General features: G+C 39.3%; 1 pseudogene; it reads left to right on the forward strand.

Annotated features, from left to right (window-relative positions):
* The first annotated feature begins 1,256 nt into the window (after positions 1 to 1,256).
* The window catches only part of LOC105084901 (serine/threonine-protein phosphatase 2A 56 kDa regulatory subunit delta isoform-like), a 37,649-nt pseudogene continuing 17,316 nt past the window's right edge, over positions 1,257 to 21,589 (forward strand).

Raw genomic sequence — 21,589 nt, forward strand, 5'->3', positions numbered from 1 at the left:
ACAGTACTTTGCACTCTCATGTTGAGGATGAAATGACAGATGTAGGTTCAAAAAACAGAAAAATAAACATATGAAAACTAAAATATTACCACCATACAGTGGGCTTTCAGTAAATCGTTCTCTTCTGCTCTCCTCTCTTTTTTCCTTCTTTCCTCCCTCCTTCTTCTTTACTATTTAACTTATCTTGCATATTTTGGTACCCTCTGTAGCCTACCACTTTTAAGGTAGAATGTGTTCATTTTCTCAGCTGAAACACTTTCCAAAGTGGTAAGAATTTCATTCTGAAGAATGTCAATTAAGAATTTGGCACAACATTGTAAAACGATTATAAATCAATGAAAAATGTTAAAAAAAAAAAAAAAAAGAATTTGGGCCAAATACTTCCGACATGGGTGGGTTTCCTTTCTTTGTGATATAAACGTGACCTTTCAAGCTAAGGTAGCAAAATAATAATAACAATAAAAATTTGAAGCAAAATCATGTAGTGAAGTAATTCTTTCACTGGCTTAATTGGTAATAAGCTGTCAATTGTATATTAGGAAGTTGTGGCAGTCCTTTTGGCAATGCTATTTTATCTAACAGCAAGATGTGCAGATATTTCCAGACGTATATGCATTGTGAAACACATAAATATAGTATCTATTTGTGCAGAAATAAATTCAGTTACTCCAATGTTACTTCAAGGAATTTCCTTTTATAAATTGGAAAGGAATATTTTTACAGTTTCATACATGCAACAAGACTTAGAATGAAAAACTGTGAGCAGATAGCAGATAGGGGTCTTATTGTTGGTTTTCATTAGTATTCCCATCCTGTTAAAGCCAGATTTTAAAAATGTGATGTGCAGTATCTAACTCCATTAGTTTACAGTCATTTTTGAGGCAGAGCATTGTATAGACAATACAAAGCAGCCTTGTCTTCCCCCATCTCCTTTTTTTCAATAGTCTTATTTAGGGAGAAATAATAGTAAGTGAGAAAATTTCCCATTTTTGAGTTTAAGCCCTAAAATGAATATTTGGGCACCTGTTTTCTTTTTTTGGTTACTTACATTTATCAGGACTATTGAAGAATTAATGAACTAAGGGTTCAAGACTGTGGATGGTGCTGGTGGATACTGGGTAGGGTGGTCATTGCCGGGGGCTGGACCAGACATCTCATCCCCCAGCTGCTGGGAGTACTGGCGGATACTGACTCACAACTTCCCGCTGATAGAGAGAACTGCCCTTGGCCAAATGAGAGCTTCCTTACTTGGGAGTATGGTCACACCCAGAAGCCTGCAGGCAATGACTGATTGGCGTGGAGTGTTTAAAGACATCCAGAAAAGCAGAGGCCAGGTGGCAGCACTTGACTCAAGGTGGAACCAATTTCCAGGTGTAATTTTGGCTCCAGTTCTCCTGATGGGATCAAGATGAAGCTTGTCTTCACTCAAAATCCTTGCTTAGCTTTCCTTCCCTGTCCTTTTCCCTGCTTCCTCGTTTTTTCTTGAGGTCACTTCCCTGGTAAGGCACTTGCTCAAAAATCCCTGTCTCTGCCTCTAGGGAACCTGATCTAAGATAGTGAGCCCCAGGCATTGCTCGAAGAAGTGGAATCTAAGGATGGTATTCTGCAGAGAAATCCAGATGGTCGTGAGAATCCCCTCACTGGTGGGAGGCAGAGTATCCATAATCCCAAGCATGTTAGAGCAATATAATTGATAAGACTCATTTGTGGTGAAAATGGGCAAAACGCAAAGCAGAAAGGGAGGCACTAACCAGTGCAATATCGCTGATATTTAACAGGTAGAAGGGAAATGGTAACTACACAGACTGGTATTGGGTAGGCGTTGTTAAACAGAGACAAAAGGACAGATTCAGATTTACTAATTAACAATTTAAGCAAATTTTGAGAGTCAGAGAACCTCTTTCAATGCATGGAAGAAAATCTCCCCAAGTCAAAGGGCAAAAGAGGGAAGACCTGGTTGAGACAGTAGTGGAACTTCAGTGAAGAATGCACTCCCACTTTCGGCAAGAAGTCTCCCGTGCCACTATCAGAGATCTGATAGGGAAGGATCTGAACCCTGAAACCCAGTTTGAACCCTGAAACTGAGTTTGGTGGATGCACTTGAGATCTCCCCAATTCTTCTGAATCTTCCTGACTGTGGAAGTGTTCCATCTTCCACTGGAAATATACTGCTGCCCCCTTGCTTTTAATTCACGCCACGGCCTCAAAGGGAACATGTGTCTTAGAAGTCAGTGCTTGCTCTCTTCTGATCATCAGGTCCGTAACAAGATCTAACAAGGAAAATGCTGAGCCTGCTAAAGGAGAACAGGGATATTACGCCAAAGGGGCTGCACAGTCTGGCTCACGGTGTATATGCAGGAACTGGAGAACACGCCTAGAAGTGGACCCCGGGGTGCAGCATCAAGGGAGCCACACTGTAAAGTGAGAAGAGAGCACTTAGTTATGTAGGACTCTCCCATGACCGAGAATTAACATCCTGGCAAGGGCCCCAGGAGTTGCTTCTAATTTGCTGCTGGGGTGGTTCTCAGACGCATGGGAAAAAAGAATGTCTCACATAAATGAAGTACAGATGTCAGAACTGCCATGACAGATTAGGGAGCAAGAGATGAAAAGGCTCAGGGGAGGGAGGACACTGGAATGAGTCTATTTTGTAAGACCAGAAAACCCACCAGGTGCTTTGTCCCTTGAGATGGTGCAGAGGACACATGCATTTATCAAGGAGGTACGGAATATTGCGGTGACGGTAGCAGGACATTCTAGCAGAATCACTGGGGAGCTCGGTGTCAGTGGTCCTCTATAATCTGGGGCTGATGGTCGAAGATGCTGTTACCATGTCTAGGCTCAAAATAGCAGCGAGGATGAGAGGATCCAGGAATAATAGAGGACAGGTGGCCCTTTTAAATATTAGAAAAATTACTGGGTGAAGATCCCACAATAATCAGCAGTTTGGAGCGGCAGCCGGAGAGGCCATACGGTGTCCGTGTACAGAATACATATGGAGTGTGTATTTGTTCCCAGGGATGAGCTAAATGAGCTGCCCAAAAGGTGTTGCTCAAAGTCTATATTCAAAAGAGATTCAAGAATGAATGAGCAGAAGCCTGAGGTAGGATTTCACAACCAAAAAGCATGTTCCCGTGCCTAGTTTCCAGACCTCGGTGTTATCAGACCCAGTTATCAGAATCTGTCAAATAAACAAAAAACTCCTTCAGCAAATGGAAAATGTATATCGTCCTTCCTCTCTTTCCCCAAAGGGCTTCCAGCCATTTACTCAAATAACGATATCCAGAAGAAAGAGTATGCCTGTTTTCTGAAGATGGTTTGGCACAATTTCTGATATGATTATGTCCTAAGAGCATCAAAGAACTATCATACTCTCCCTTGTTAGATAAAAGATGTGTAGACACCAGGTGTAATTGGAGTCCTGGCCCAATGCCGTGTCACAATGGATCCAATAGTTCCATAGAGCTACCCAGAGCTACTTGGTGGTCATTTCCCTAATTGCTAAATAATTGTCATGGGCATACCTTATAGTTGGTATAATTCTCACATAGGTTTCTTGCTCTACAGAGTTAGAGCTATCATAGCAGTAAAGGCCAAGTGCAAGCTCCTGAATCTGCAATCCCAAGGCGAGATGGCAAATCAAAAACAATATTGCATCCCAACAGGAATGACACAGATTAGTGCCACCCTCAAAGTCGTAAAGGATTCATAACTTTGATTTAATTCACCAGCTAAGTCCATGTAAAAAAAAATGTATGGATCGTGGCACATGACAGTGAACCATCACAGACTCAACCAATGAGTAGCCCCCATTGGAACTGTAGGGCTGGAGGTGACATGAGCATTTGAAAAGAATGCTTGTTCCGCATTTGTTAGTTGGCCGTTTTATTAAGCTAATCATGGATCAAAAGAAACAAGGTGGAACGTCCCAGCCGTTGATACAAAGTGTTATAATCCTATAAAATGGTATCAGGAGCAATGTTCTGAGTCCTCACCTATATTTCAAGGTACGCATAAAGTTAGAAAATTTGTGATAAAGGATGGTATGTGAGGCTCTGCAAAGCCGCCTACTTTCTCTTCTACACATATATAGTGACATTTAAATGTCTGTTTCTTTTATATGGTGTCCTTTACACTTGTGAATGTTATAATCATACAGATCTTTGAGGATTTCACAAACAACAATGGCTTAATGACAGAGTGACACAGTATTATGCATGTAGAAACATTTTTACCTTCTGAAAAACGTATACTTCAGAAATTACAGACTAGAATTTAGAATTATACACATTTAGAATTATAAATTCTAAAATATTTGCATTACCATTTTTTCGAATTAATAATATATACACATTGTAACTAAAAACGCATACTCTACTGTATTTATTTTTCTTTGATGCATACCTGTTTGCTGAAGACACTTTTTAAAGGAATAATTTTAAACATGAGTTTTGTCAGCTTCAAATGATAAAAAACTGAGATTATTTTAGAATTAAAATCTCTATCATATGTACTTTTAAAGCAGATGATGACTCTTCATGTATTTAAAAAACTTTTTAATATTAAACATTCAAAATAATAATGCAAGGGAATATGAAAACGATAAAGATTGCAGTATGTTTTATTAACATAGTGAAGATCCCTAAGCCAAAAAAATTTCTTTTGCTCCATAGGTTGGAAGTCAGGTACCTGGGTATGAAATTCAGGCATATCAAACAGAGAAAATATAAGCTTATGTCAAATGCACAACATTTTAATTTGATTTTGCTTTTCTCATAAAGGAAAAACCTTAATTATGAGGGATTTCTATTTTTTGAGTTAAGAGAATCAACTTAAAGAAAAACACACATCAAACACCCTTAAGTACTTTAAATTCCACTGTCAAAAATATATTTCATTGTAATGAAGGAATCAGCTTTATGAAAAAGCATATTCTATATGGAAATTAAGAGTGTTGTATTGCAAATATTCAGCTTTCTGCTGATGTGCTCAGAATGCAAATTTTCTTGAGGTAATCATTTTGAGGCAATTATCTAGGATTTACTAGATGCAGTAGCGGTTATATCAAAGTAGGTACCAAAACAACCATAAATTCACAGATCATGTCATAAAGTCTGCATTATGCCAAGAATTCATGTCTTTAGAGGGTCAGTTGTACATAAAAATTTATTGAAAGCACAGTAAAAGTGCCACGCACAATTTCTGTTGCACGTATACAACTCCATGTAACAAAAATAATTGAGGCAGGAAGTTAAAGAAAAGACAGACAACGTCTCTAGAGGTGTAAAGATCTGAAAGTCCAGGTATAATAGGAAACAGTCTCCGAATAAAAATAAAAGCTACCAGTCAATTGTAAACTTAATAGCAACCTATGCCAAACAGTAATATTTAGTCTCTCAAAACAATCCCCCTCTGTGTCTAACAGCAAAGCAGCTGGTTCAACTTCATGCATTCGTCCAGTCGCCCTTGAGTACACTCACTCGGCAAGCACTAATCTGGCACCACCGTGTACCAGCCCGCTAGCCGAAAGGATGGACAGATGTACGGACGGGAGGGCAGGTGGACCGCAGCATGGAGGAGGGGTGGCCACTTGGTGCGGCCGCGGGCAGCGGGGAGCGCCGAAGGCGGGGCAGCGCGGGTTTGGGAGGCTCCCTGGGCTACATCCTTCGCTCCGCAGGCTGCAGGGACTGACCCCAGGCAGGGAGCCAGTAGTCCATTACTTTTTAAATTGCTGAGTACTATTGTTTGGTATGAATATACCACAATTTATTTATGCATTGTCTTGTTGATATGCATTTGTTTTCCAGTTTGGGGCGATTTTGAATAGCATGCCAAGGATACCTTGTACAAGTATCTTTGAAGACAATTGTTTTTAATTTTAATGGTTCTATACTTAGGAGTGGACTTACTATATTATAGGGTAGATGCATTTTAGGTTGCATCTGCAGTGGGCAGACGTGAGGGATGAAATAATGTCTCTTTCTGGGACAAAAAAAGCAAGTTTGCTGACTGTTTTCCTTAAAAGCAGTGGATTTCCCAAGCTTAGGGTTTCTCGGCTGCTCTACAAACCCACTACACACACAGCTCCTATCTGGGTCCCTCTGTTTCATCCCCATGGGACTTGGGAGGCAAGAGAAACTGACACTCACATGCTGATGCTCATGCTGTGTTCTGTGCCTTGAGTGACAAGGCCCTTTATCTCTGAACCAGGAATCTCAGACTTCCTGCCAGCATCCATTGAAATAAACGTTAGCTAAAATTAACTCACTTATTTGGCTTGTAAGAACGGTACAGTCAGACCTCATGCCTGGGCAACGTGAAACCATTTTATTAAAGCCCCCAATCGAAACATCTTTATAACTTTTGGAATAAATAAGTAACGTAGTCATCATCTTTTTTTGAGATAGCTACCTGAACAACCGGAATCTCCCTTGATACTGTCTATGGCTACTATTTAATGTGTGTGCCTCAGCGATAGAGCAAAACGTTATGACCGCCATTTTCTCAACAGGAAGGCAATTCAGTGGACGACCTCTAGCCTCTATATATTTCAGAGGGTGCTTTGAAGATGCAGCTAAGTTGATCAGGCATTCAGTAACTGTACTACTTACTTTGTCATGAAATGTTGCTTATCTTTTTGTGGCTTCAGTTTCTTTTCTTAAAAGACGCTCGTATGTGACTAATAAGTAAGCAAATCCACTGAATTTGTTGATACACCTATAGTTGCAGCCTCGTGTAGATTTTATACCTATTTAGTAACTCCAGGTTATTTTGTTATAGTACGTTTAGCTAATCATAATCCTGCAACAAGGAATAAAGTTACAGATGGAAGTCTAAGATGATGCTTAAATGATTTCTATGAAAATTAAGGATAATATGACAAGAAAATAAAAAGACAGAAAAAGTGGTTTCTTCCTTTGGTCCTTAAAATATGGCATGGCTAGTAGCATTCTGAATGCACACAGGATTTGGTTAAAAATATAAAACATAAAATGATTACAGGAAAGAGAGTTGAGGGAAAGAAGTATATAAAAAACATTGCATTAGATAACAGAAGGCAGCCATTTTTTCGTAAGAAAATTAAATATTTTAATATACTGCTACATAAGATAACTCTTAAACATGTTACTATTTAAGAACTATTTATTAAATATTATACATTAATTATTGAGGTGAGAATTCAATTCTAAATAAAATGGTCAGAAAAAAATATTTTGAATACAGACTAAAATAAAGAGTAATTTTTTTAATTCATTCAGAGTAAGTTGACCCCCTCTAAAAAATCTAATTCTTTCATCTTATTTTTCAATGTCATAGAAGCATACAAAATTGAATTCATTTTTTAAAGACAAGAAATAAACTTTTCTTTGTGTTTGAGTAGGTTGCTTTATCTACTAGTTTAAGAATATATGCCCACTATACAGGGGTTTGTCATTCAGAAGAAACTTCATCAGAATAAGAGCTACACCAGTAAAAATCACTTTTTAAAATATTAGGCTACAGGCTGATGCTTATACGTGATTGTATGAAACTGCAAGATAAAGGATAATAGCATTTACTTTTCTCATAGATTGTTTCTCCATTATTTTTATGTACTTGGCTCATGGTGGCTTTGAAGGCATAAATATTCTAGAAAGAAATCAATGTAGAGATTTTTCTGTAAATAAAGGTTCTTTGTGACTTAAAAGTGTCCCATAAAACAAAGTTTGTAAGGATCCTACCTGTCTCATGAGCTTTTGTTCAATTTTATACCAGATGTGAGAGTCATTTTACCTCTAACTGTAGCTTGTAATAATTTTTTTCAAAAGCAAGATTTTTTTTAATCAATATTGCTTCTAGATCACATATCATGTTTCATCTCTATCAGGCAAAGACAGAGGCACATTGATTGACCATACTGACCGTGTTTATTTTCCTTGTGGGCTCTTCATAGTACTTACCTGGAAAAAACATGGGGAAAAAGAAAAGTAAAAATGATCCTTGATCAGTTGCTCAAATGTGCTATCAGTGTCCATAAATCACGGCTAGTAAAATTCTTTCAACCTGTGTTAATTTCAGTGGCCTTGAATTAACTGACTTTTGGTAATAGGCGGCAGGAGTTCTAAGATCAGTACCAACACATGGAAATTACAGGTACCCTACAAGCATTACTCAATAGGAAGGCCTAGAATTCAAGATTCAGCAATCTTAGGACTGACTTACACTATCAAAGTGCAGTTTCAAGCAGCCTTTCAGCCAGCAACTCCCCAAGCAGGATTTTCACAGCAGAGAGGATAAAAGGACCAATTCAGATTTATATGGTTGACCCATGTGTAAACTCTGTCTTTTCAAAGAACTATAAAATTGTGACTGGCACCTAACAGAGGCACATATAGATAAGTATGTTTAATCAATAAGTAAAACATTACATTAGGAAAAATCACAATATGACATGCTTACCATCGCTCCATCACTACCACCTCCAAGGTTAATTGCTTTGGAACAAACTCTGACTTCTCCAAAAGCTTTGGTAAAATCAGAGCTCTGAGGAAGAACTGCTCTTATGACAAGTCAAAAAAATCAGGGAAGAAGTGTCTCCTTTTATTGGCTTTCCTACTCCTTAAGGCAAGGGCTCATAAGTTATAATCTAAAGAATGTCTCTTCTAATGTTGTGTTGTCCTCAAGAAGCCATGAGTGAAACTCTTACCTGAAGAATTATGTGGTAAGGGAGGAAAAGTAATTGCAGGGTTTTACTTTTTTCTTTTTAAATTTCATGGTTCTGTATGGCTTTCCAGCCAAGATTTATCCAACTCTCATGAACTCATCAATGAAAGAGTCAGAAAGGAAGCTCAGAGAAGATGAATAAATAAAAGGGACAAAATGCTTGTATCCAGAAAATACACTGAGCACTAAATCTATTAAAAAAATAGACAACACCATATAAAAATGGGTCGAAGACTTGCGTACCCACATCAAAAAGGAAGATACATGTTGAGGGGCCAAATGGCATAGTAGGAAGACCCTGAACTAGCCCCCTTTTATGGGCACGCCAAGTTACAACTACTCACAGAGCAATTATCTATAAGAATCATGAAGACTAGCAGAAAAGATTTTCCACAACTTAAGAGATAAAGAAGGAACCACAGTGAGATGGGTAGGAGGGGAGGAGGTGTGGTATAGGCAGCACCTACATCCCCCAGGTAAGTGACCCACAAATGGGAGGACCGTCACAACTGCAGAGGTCCTCTCCAAGGAGCAAGGAGTACCAGCCCCATATTGGGCTCCCCAATCCGGGTGTCCTGCACCAGGAAGATGAATCCCCAGAATGTGTGGCTTTGAAAACTGGAGGGGCTTACATTCAGGAAACCCAGAAAGCTATAGGAAACAGATACTTCTGTCTCGGAAGGCATGCAGAAAATCTCACATGCTCCAAGTACCGTTGCAGAATAAGTAGTTTAAAAGGAGCCTGGGTCAGTCAGAGCCACTTGCTGATCTTGGAGAGCCTCCCAAGGAAGCAGAAGGCAACTGAGACTTCCCCTGGGGAGGGAGAGGCTGGGATGGAGAAACTGGCAACAGATACTGTTGGGAACTAATTTGCCATATTGACAGTGGTGCTGGCAAACGCCATTTTGGAATCCTGCCTCTAGCCTATAAGTGATGGGGGCTTATGCACCCTCCAGTGAGCTGACACCAACCCCAAAGCACCCTGGCCTGTGTGGCCAGCCACATGGTGACCCAGCCCTGTTCTCCAGTGGACCCACAGCAACTTCATGAAGCATGAACCTCAAAGACAACCAGGCCAGGGGTCAGCCACACCTACCAGTGCTCCTATAGTAGTCATCACCACAGCAGAAAGGGATATGCAGCTTACATAGGGCCACCCTAGAGTATATAACTCTAGGGACCAGAAGGGAGCGTGCTGCTGGGCACCATAGAATGTCTCCTACATAAGGTCACTTCTCCAAGATCAGGAAATGTAACCAACCTACCTAATATATAAAAATAAACACAGAGAATTAGGCAAAATGAAGAGACAGAATAGTATGTTCCCAAGGAAGGAACAAAACAAAACCTCAGAAAAAGAACTAAGTGCACATCGAGACACATAGAGTGGTCAACAGACACATGAAAAGACCCTTAATAATACTAATCATCAGAGAAATACAAATCAAAACCACAATGAGATACTACCTTACACCTGTCAAAATGGCTATCATTAAAAAGACAACAAGTAACAACTAACTTCTTCAATAAGTTAAAAATAGAACTGCCATATATTCTTGGGAATTTACCCCAGAAAACCAAAAACACTCATTTGAAAAGATATTTGCACCCCTATGTTCATTACAGCATTATTTACAATAGCCAAGATATGGAAGCAACCTAAGGGTCCATCAGTAATAATGAATTAAAAAGATACAGTATACACATACAGTGGAATATTGCTTACCCACAAAAAAGAAATCTTGCCATTTGGGACAACATGAATGGATCTGGAGTGTACTGTGCTATGTGAAATAAGTCAGACAGGGAAAGACAAATACCACATAATCTCACTCAAATGTGAATCTGAAAGCAAAACAACAACAAAAACAAAGCAGAATGAAAACAGACACATAGATACAGAAACAATCTGGTGATTGCCAGAGGGGAAGTGGGGTTGGGGTGTGAGTGAAATAGGTGAAGGCCATTAAGAGGTACATATCTCCAATTATAAAATTAATGAACCATGAGGATGTACTATACAGCATAAGAATACAGTCAATACTATTATAACGACATTGAATGGAGACAGATGATCACTAGACTTATGACGGTTATTTCATAATCTATGCAAATATCAAATCACTCTATGATATACCTGAAGCTAACGTAATATTGTATGCCAGCTATATTCCAATTTAAAAAGAGATACTTAAGTAATGAATATCCATCTGCAAGTTCATTTGTCATCAGGGAAAATGAATCAAAACTATAATAGAATTCTAATACACATTCACCAGAATGGCTAAAGTTAAGAAAAATAACACCACCAAGTGTTAGCAAGGCTGGGGAATAATTTGAACTTTCTTAACTGCTGGTAGCAGTATAAATTTTGAAAACTGCATTGACACTAAGTTGTAGGAATTTCAATCTTAAGTGTATAATTAATAGAAATATATACAAATGTGTACTGAAAGATGTCTACAAGGATCTTAACAGCAGCATTATACCTAGTAGCTGCAAACTGGAAACAATCCAAATGTCAATCAGGAGTAGAAAGGGTTAATTTGGGGGGGGCAGTATGTTTCTACAATGGAATGTCATATGGCAATGAAAATAATATGCCAGTGCTGCACACACATCTACATGAAAGAATCTCAAAAAACAAAAAGTGGAAGAAACCGTATAGGTAAGATTATGTACTGAATTATTCCACTTTATAAAGTTTAAAACCTGCCAAAATTAATCTGTTGGATGTTAAACATAAAGACAATAGTGACCCTTTGGAAAGAGGGTAGGGTGTGATTAGAAGATGCTACGAATTTGTCATATTAACGCTTGTTAAGTAGAGCACGGGGTGTTGGATAATGAGCCATGGTTCAATAACTGAGCAGAAGAGAAACTGAAATAGAAAAGCTAACTTTTCATAGATCCTGGAGGAAGGACCCGGCGCTCCGGGCGGGGCCAGATGGGGAGGTTAAGGCAGAGTGCAGGCAGAGAGAGTGTCAGGACCTGGGCACATGCTTTTATTAAAGTTCATGGGTGGAAAGCTTTGGGGTTCCCTGGCTAATGCTGGATTGGTCAACTCAAACCAAAAAAGCAGGGTTTTGTTAAGTCCCAGGGGGTTCTTATGTAAGTGGCACATAAGGGAACGGCATTGGAATGCAGAGAGGACTGCTGGCCACAGGGCGGTTGGGGAAGTCTTATCTGGAACCCACATTCCTTATGACTCTGTGGGCTGCTACCTAGGGCACCGGCTTGCACGACTGCATGATGGGCTGGTGTAAACTGAAGGTCACAGCAGGCTGCTTGGCCAAAGAAAATGGGTGCCGAGGCTGCAAAACTATGAAGTAGTTTAGCTACACTCTGGACAGAGGTGTCATAGGAATGGCTTTTGTGGTGCTGGTAGTGAGTTATTCTGGACTGGAAAGAGCAGTACTTACATGGCTGTGTTCACTTTAAAAATATTCACCCAACTGTACACTTAGGATTTGTATACATTTTGTTTCATAATTTATACTCTGACTTTTAAAAAATTCACCAGAATGTATGAAATGATTACTATTCAATGTATAAGCCTGTAAGTTTTTCACTGTATAAAACATAACATGTATTTTAAGTGGACATTGTTAGGATGGTACAAACTGGATTTTTTGGTTTCTGTTTTTATTTTTCACTAGTCATGGAAGACCCATTCCCGTTTTAACTGTCTCCTCAGCCTTAGTTTGTTGAACAATTTAATGAGTAAACATGCTGAGATTAGAGGCAAAATCTTTTTTTTTTCCTATAGACAAAGAATTGACAAATTTTCTGAATATTTCTAATGATCTACAAAGAAGCATGACAACTTCAAAAAGATGCAAGTAAGGGTATTCTCTCTCTCTCTCTCTCTTTTTTTTTTGCCTCTTCAAAGTAATTCAAACACTCTTTGAAATATGTACACAGCCTTGTTTCAATCTGTCTGCAAAATGCAGAGATGAACTATGCCTGGAACACCGCTGTTTGGTCGATTTGAAATGAAGCTCCGAGTTATCTTGGTGTATCTGCAGTGAGTCGGGTCAACTGGACACCTTTTAAGCAGGCTCATTCTGAGAGTTGTATGAATAATTCCTGGATTCATTCTAGATCTGCATCTATATTAGATTAACCAGAATGAAATGCTCATTCTGTTTATGTCCTTACTATCAGGAAGGAAGTCCTAAAGCTAGAGAGAAATGGGCTTCTCTTCGATTCTACAAGAGAGATGAAGGAATCTGTGTTTTTATAGATTACAGACTTCCTTTCCCAAGCCTCCGACTCAGGCCTTAGCCTACTTGACGTGATAAAATAAGATGAAAAGTCCTGGCCTCAGCAAAGGCTAGACAGCGTCTTTACTGCAGGGCTTCTTGGAGACTTTACCAGACCAAAAGGCATGATGAACTTCCAAGCAGAGTATATAGCGTGTAGCATTAACCAGATTCATCTGACTGCGTAACTCTTATTCTATGGGCTTCTTCCAAAACTGGTGTATGGTTGAACACATTTTTGAGATTTAAGAGTCCACGCAGTTATTAATTCAACAAATATGTATTGGACCCCTGCTCTGTGTCAGGAACTACTCAAGGTGTTAAGGGAACAGGAATGAGCAAGGCTATAAGGTCACTCCCATCTATCCTGGAGACCACATTCTAAAAGATGGGAGACAGAATAAGAAACTAAACAATGAAGAAGAATAATAATGCTATAAATTATTGTCATGCTTTGTTTTATAAAGAAAAGAAAGAAATGTAATGGAGAAATCCTGGAGGGTCACTTCAATTTGGTGATCAAGAAATGCTTCTCTGAGGATAAGATGTTCCATCACTAGATCATGGATATATTTAGACTAATATTACATCATGGCCAGGTAGGTAAGATGAGCTGTTGGTGAACATCTGTTTTCCTTTACAAATAATAACACTAAAGCAAACTGGTAATAGTAATAGCTTGTAATTTATTTCATGTATCACTGTGATGCAGCTGTAACATCAGGAATGAAAAAACTGTGTATTTATGTCTTTTAAGGTCTTATTTTTTAATAAGAGTATTTTTTTTAAGCAGCAAAATTGGGGGAGGAAGTTACAGAAATTTCCCCTCTGCCTGCTGCCCTCACACATGCACAGCCTACCCCATTATCAACATCCCCCACCAGAGTGGTCCATTTGTTACACCTGATGAATCCTCACTGACACATACCAAATCCATAGTTTGTATTACTGGTTCTTGCTGTTGTACCTTCTAAGTGTCTGGACAAATGCAAAATGACACGTATGCATCATTGTAGTATCACACAGAGTATTTTCACTGCCCTAAAAATCCTCTGTGCTCTCTTCACCTCCTCCTGGTGGAAGCAGGAGGGAATTTTTCTGGGATATTTTCTATGAGAATCTGTCTAGCTCCTGGATGTAAATTTTACAATGTTGTGGACACACCCTCCCCATGACTGGTTCCCGTGGGGAGCTTTTAACTCTGATTTGTCTGCTCTGAGCTTCCAGCATTTGAACAATTACAGTTCAGGTTTTCCCACCCCGGCACTGGTTCTCAGGGCAATTTCCACTTTGAGCCTCCACGCCTAGTATTCGCCTGTTTGTGCCTCCCAGTTGCCCTGTGTCCTCCCCTCTCTAATGAACCCAAGAAAAGTTGTTGATTTTTCAGTCTGTTCACCTTTAACTGGTTGTTGGGACAGAATGGCTAACACCGAGCGCCTCACATGCAGAATCAGAAACCAGAAATTCTAATGGATCCCTCCTTTGGGTCCTTTTACGTACCATCACAGCTATTTTAAATTCCCTGGGTCGTCTTTGTAGCTGGTTCTATTGATTGCTTCAGTTCGTCACAGCAGTTACTTGTAGTCTGACTTGTCATTTTTAATTAAATGCCAGACATCATGTGTAGTATAACAGGAGAGACTGAGGTAAACAGTACTTACACCCAGAAATGAGCACATTTCTCTTCCATCAGCTGATTAGTCTGTGGGTTGAAGTAGTCTGGTCGGCAGTAAAGCCTGGTGTGACTTGGTTGTCGCTACTGTTACTCTCAGCACACTGCTGACTTGTAATTTATCCAGCAGTGAATTTCTTTACTTTGTATTTAGTGTGGCATCTGAAGTGCTGGGGGGCGGGGGTGGTTTCTCAGGGTTCCCACTCCACTGCAGTTATCAGTCTGTCTGCATGCCTGCACCAGCCCTGGGAAAGCAACTTCTGCCTTACAGGGGTTTCCTGCGTTTCTGCATATCTCGTGAGCAAAGGTGCCAGCAGACTTTCTTTGGGAGTAAGTTTTCATGGCTATTTGCATAGCAAACATCCTTGGAAGATTGCATAGTGTCTCCCTCTGGAGCAGAGTGCCTACTGTTTCATATAATAAAAATAATGCTTTCATTATTTGCAGCTCATTATAAAAGAGTGAGGTTCCCCAAGCTCAGGGCTTCTCATCTGTGACACAAAGCCATTGCATGAGCAGCAATCACCAGATTACTCCACGAGACTTGCGGGGGGAGACCAGAGAAACAGCATGAACGTGAAACATGTGAGACGTACACTACTTGCTGTGCGGGGCAAGATAAATGTTTTTGGTCTGAGCCAGGAGTCCCGCATCTTTTGCAAGCATCCATGAAACTGTAGCAGGTTAACGTGATTGCTTGAAAGTAGAGCAAAACCTCAGATCCCTTAAAGTTCTTTACACTCTTGAACTTCTCCCAGCAGTAGACTGAATGCAATCGCTTGCTAGTAATTGGTATGTTATTACAATGGGGTGTGTGTGGGGTGAGGGGTTCTCTTGTCAAAATATAGCCTCAGCAATTCTGCAAACTCTTTCCATGAAAGTCAAGGAGAATGGGTGGTTCGTGCTCCAAAGACCCGAACTCCCTGGTGGGTTTCAGGGAAGAAGTTTTTCTGGGCAAAATTTGCAAAGGGCTGTAGGGTGTGTAACCCTCCTCTGATTGGCCGGTGGTGAGGTAATGGGATGGTGCTCCAGGAACCTCAGTCATCAGCTTTCTGGTTCCAACTAGGCTTGTGCTCAGCCTGAAGTTACCATCCTCCACCCAGTTGGGGGTGGGGGGGCCTTAGCTCCTTTAGAAGAACTCAGAGATGTGTATCAAATGGTATGCACATCCCCCAAGGAGGAAACAGGCCCAGGCCTCCTTGCTGCACTGTTGTTTCTCTCTGCATTCCCTCACTCTCCTAATTAGTAACTGGTTGAATCTGCCCTTTGGAAGGTCTAGGAAGCTGAAAGCCATTTTCCTACAAACAAGAAACAGGCGAAGGGTTTAATGCCCTGGAGGGCCCCATGGGGTCCTGCTGTCTCAATCCCCCTTCTCTTCGATTCTTCTCAGTTTTGAGGGAACAGGTGTTGGACAAGAAAGGGAATCACATTTTGGATGTACAGGTTAATCATAAACGCTTGTTCAAGTCGTTAGCAAAACTAAAATTTAATTTGTGTAAATGTTGGAAAATGCTATGCGTACACTGTGGATGCTAGTGACAAAGTGTTCTTTCCTAGTAGCTGTTAATCTACAGTCAGTAAATGGAACAGAATTGTAAACATATCCAGGACCCACAATAAATGCAGATGTATCATTTAATCTTTCAAATGCGAGTCTCTATAACTGCTTGTGTTTTACCTCCTTCCATTGCCTAAAATCAGTTGTGTTCACCACCAGGATTTTGAGAAAGACCACTGAAATGTGTGGAGCTGCTGGGACTTCACCCTGAGTGAGTCCCTTCAGTTTTGCTGCATACTCTTAAAGCAGTGAAATAAAATTAAAATGAACATTCAGGAGTATTTTGAAGAGAAAAGTAAATAACATAGATACACGTTTAAGGCTTGGGGGGAACCCGGAGGGCTGTCCTAACCTCCTTGGAGGTGGTGGGCTTGGGGCGGGACTTATGGGCTGAGGAGCTCACTAACACTGGAGACCTTCTCAGCTGGCTACAGCCTGGATCATTTTCAAACCCACAATTCTCGGAGCATTTGTATCATACAAAGAGCATTTCCAATTAGCAAAGATGAAATCATATTTAATAGGTTTTAAGGAAAGGCTATTCTTTTGCCTTTTAATTATTTTGAAAAATAGACTATACAGGGTAACTCAAATAAAAATGTATTTTCTTATCCTAGAAAAGAGTAATATATAAATTTTCCTGTAATTCTAACACACACATTTCTAATATTCGCTGGGTTACAATATTTAACATTGAGATTGAAAATGACAAATAATAGATTCCTGCTGTGATCAAGTAGCTAGAAAATAATTACTTTTATGTATACAAGGCGTTTTTTCCTATAACTTAACATAGTAATTTTAAAAAAACTTGATGGGGGATGAGGAACATGAATAGCAGGGTCCCATTTATGAATCCAACTCATAGATTTTTAAAAAAATTATTTGTGAGGAAATGAAAGCTAGAAAAACAATTCACCAAGTAAAATTAGTCCCTTCGTTTTTTTCTGGCTGGCTTATAATTTGCATTACATTGCCATCTAGTGGTTAATACAAGTATTGAAAGTAAAGGTGTTAGAAGGCCTGTATAGAATCAGACATAAAGATTTAGTACAAAAGCTAGGAATACAATGTATGGTGTCAGTTTAAGCCCAGGTTCCTAAAACCATGTTTTAAGATTGGAAAGAGGAAGAAACCCTTAGGCACAAACACATTAGAACTACCGGCAAGATCCCTGATCAGTCTATCAAGTCTTTGCTGTTTCCTGATTTCTCCCTGTGCTCAGGGGTTAGTGTTTATTCCGAAGCCGTCTTTCCTTGCTTGGAGACCTGGCCAGATCCGGGCTGAGCCTGCTTAGATTGACTAGGAGAACTTTTCAACGCTTTAGGGCTTCATGGCTTCAATTAACTCCACAAAAGCCTCACTTCTAGCAAAACAAAACAAATCAAAACAAACAAAATAAAACAAAAAGCAGTTCTTTACATTGGACTTTTCCAAGTTATTGTTACGTAATAACACAAACCTTGCTGGATATGTTAGTAAGAGTTATTCAAATTAGAGTTAAACTTTGAAAAAAATCTCCTTTCTAGGGGAAATTATGATTTTAAAAAAAGCCATTCTAGTTACCAAATTTGTCTTAATCACATTACATTTTTTTGGGGGGGGGTTAAAGCTTGTTTTAAAAAATAAAGTTTTATATCAAGTATGTGAGAACTCAAAAATATGGTGGGCAGGTATTTTGCCAAATTTTTGTTAGATGTGCATCAACTGAAAACATAAAGAACACTGAATGTGAAAGAAAACTCTCGGAAGGGAGGATATAGTGCAGTGGTAAAGTGCATGCTTAGCATGCATGAGGTCCTGAGTTCAATCCCCAGCAACTCAATTAAAAAAATAACTAACCCCCTAAAAACGTTAGCCAAAACAATAAATAAATTTAAATTGTAAATTTTTAAAAAGAAAATTCTTACTGTTAGCCACACATTTGTATTTTCTTTCTGAAAACTGGATAGAAATGATGCAGGAAAACAGATGTGGGGCGTGAGAAGGGCTGTGTCCGAGGTCTTGGTTGAGCCCCTAGGACGTGCTCCGCCAAGGGTGGGGTCCTTGATTTCGCACAGGAAAGAATTCAAGAGCGAGCCACAGTTGAATGAAGGTAGATTCATTCAGAGAGATACATTGAAAGGCAAGAGAAAGGCTACAAAGTGTGGGGGTTGGGTGCTCAGATTAAAAGTAGGTACACACTCCATAGACAGAGTGTTTGGGCTGTCTTCAAAAAGGGAGAGAGAGGGGCAGCCCCGAGGCACCATGTTGCTGGTTTTTAAGGGCTTGGTGGCTTTATATGCTAATAAGTGGAAGGTCCAGTCTTAAGTAGCCTGGGGAAGGGGCTGGGATTCCTAGGCAGTTGGCCATTTCCCACTCTTTGACCTTTTGTGGCTAGCCTTGGGACTGTCATGGCGCCTGTGGGCATGTCTTTCACCAAGTTAATATATTACAATGAGCATATAATGGTGCTCAAGATCTGCTAGAAGTTAAATCTCCCACCATCTTGAGCCTCAAGGCCTACTGGGGGTTGAATCTTTCACCATTTTGATGTTAATTGCTATAGCATTCCTTGAATGGCTGTGCCCTGCCCCCTTCCATCCTGTCTCAGAAATATCAAAGTTTAAATTTCATTATTTCTTTCATTACTAGTGATCATGTCACTCTGTCATATCTCCTTATTTATGAAAAACATGAGGACTCAGAAAGAGAGGAAGGACAGTACGTATCATAAACTGAGAAACTCAGTACTGTTCTGGGAAAACCCAACTGTATGGTGACTCTAGCCATGGCTCACGCCGACACTTTCCTGAATATCTTTTTGACCTTGCACACAAGTTAGTTCTTTGAAACTGTGATAATTATTATCTAGGATTACATTACAGTGTCGACTGAAATAAATGCACAGCCTAAAAGTTGAGAGTTATGTTTTATTTAGGGGGAGGACTCAAGCCAGGATGACAGCCTCCCAGATCGCTCTGAGGGCCTGCTCCAAAGAGGTGGGGGAGGAGTTAGGATATATAGGAGCTTTACAACAAAGACCAGGTGGTTGGAAAAACATTAAACGCTTACTTGTTAATTGAAGAAAACCAAGCATCTCAAGTTAAAGAATTCAGCGCTTTTCTATGTATGGGAGGAAGCAAACATTTGGGCTCATTGAATTCATTCCTTTGACAAGCATCTCGCTATCTAGGGCCAGTATACTGTCCTTTCTTATTCTGAGTCCCCTCGGGGTGCACCATTGTGAGTGGCTGCAGAGGCTGGGCTGCAGGCTTGTCTTCACTGGGGGGTGGGGGCAGCCGCTGATGACTTGGTTTCAGCAGTCTTTGTTTACTGATATGGTTTGTAGTATTTTCATTCACAACAGTGTGGTTTATAGTTTCCTGCACAGTAGTGTGATTTCCTTTAGTCTAAATGTATTTTTGGCTTTGTTGATTCATGGTTCATTTATTGATTTCTTCAACCATTAGTTAGTAATCATTCTCAACCCTGTAAAACGACTTAGAGAGGACAATTTTTACTCTGGAATATTAAGGCTGGTGTTTTTAGCAAATACCAGCGCATTTAGATCATCACTAATGAGACATGTATACTTGAATATCACATATGGCCCTTGGGATAGTGAATCTTCCACATTTAATGTTTTGCTGTTGTTTGTTTTTATTTAAACTAGTGTAGTTAAACATCACTCGTGATCTAGAATTGCAACAAAACAACATAAAATCTGAGTGTAAGTGTGGAGACATGTTATTGCCAGGGAGTGAGGCTTTAAGACTGTGTGTGTGTGTGTGTGTGTGTGTGTGTGTGTGTGTGTGTGTGTGTGTCTTTTTGTCTTTCTCAGAACCAGGTGGCTTTTTTTATCTCGTTTGCTAATTCCAGGATGCCATTGTAGCCTCTCAGTGGCCTCAGAAGTGCTGGAATCTCCAAGTCCTTTCCTAATTTTTCTAATTGGTCTCATTTGTTGGAGCAGGAAGTCCTTCTGGGCTCTATTTAATGAGTTGGACTGTGAAGATAATATGGGAAGACTAGGACTGCATGTGCCTAGCGTTCAAGTTAAGGAGAATCTGAATCATTGGGCCATTTCTTCTTGGGACATGCTAAGAAAGAAAAGTGGAAGAAAATTTTAATCTTTGAGAGAATGTTAAGTTGATTATTCTGCTATTATTTCATATTAGGATAAATAAGTGGAATTTCTTAATGAAAATTTCTTAGTTAAAATCTATATGGGTATTTACTTTTCCTTCTGGAATATCAGTGATTCTAATTTAAAATTTTAAATGTTGCTAAAAATTCAAATTCAATCTTGTCTACCCCTACTTCTACTCAGGACTACTTCAATTCCAACAAAAATACCCACAGCTTCACAAAGGGTTAATCCATGACTTGCAAGAAAAGCCACTGTGTACTTTAAGTAGAATTACTCAATATTATTCTTGCTAGAAAAATGCATGTTTGAGTCAGCTTACTCTTTATTAAGCATAATTACCTTTATGAAGTTTGATTAAAAAACAGTACTATTGATATCAAACTCCACAAGGGTTATCATTTATAAACCTTGAATAGCAATGATGGAAGTCTAGTATGTTTTTACATTTTAGAGTGCAGTTCTTTCATCTATTTTTTTTAATTAGTACGAAAATGGTAAAACTGAGAATTAAACAACAAAATCCTTGTTTTACATGAGGCAGTTGTTGATTTATATATTTAGGCTTTTCCTTTTTAAAGTAAATCTGTGATTATAGGATTAGAATATTTTTCAGATACTTTCATAAAAAATCAGAACTTCTGAAATAATAATTATGTGTGTGTGTGTGTGTGTGTGTGTGTGTGTGTGTGTGTGTGTGTGTGTGTGTGTGTGTGTGTGTGTATTCAAAGCAGAGCACCAGGACGAGGGGTCTTTAGGCACTCGTACTGGGAGTGTGAAAGTTGACCACTAGATGGTGCACCTAATCCAAGTATCTCATTGAATAGGCTTCACCAGAGAGTCCCATATCTTTTGGAAATTCACTTTTTTTTTATTTTGAGTCAAATTTCCTTTAAATTGCATAAAACATTAATTCACCATATTAGCCACTTCTGGTTATATTTTCCATTAGTTTTACTCTCAGATAGGAATGTTTTGATTTCTATGCCCACATGATTTAAAATGAAAGAATAGAAATAACAGAATAGATATTTTCTTCCCACTTCAGTTCACAAGATTCTCTCACTGACTACCTTTAAATTTATGCTTAAGACAAATGACAACTTTTGGAGGGGGGCAAGTACAAGAATCAGTTCATGAAAACAAGTATTTATAAAAAGTATACACATGGACTTATGCTGTTTAGTCGTCACAATTTTGAACAGTTCTCAATTTTTGCTGCTTTCAGTGAATAATAAATTGCAGGCACAGATATAAAAACAGCA

Source organism: Camelus dromedarius, chromosome 11 (assembly GCF_036321535.1).
Source record: "Camelus dromedarius isolate mCamDro1 chromosome 11, mCamDro1.pat, whole genome shotgun sequence".
NCBI lineage: Eukaryota > Metazoa > Chordata > Mammalia > Artiodactyla > Camelidae > Camelus > Camelus dromedarius.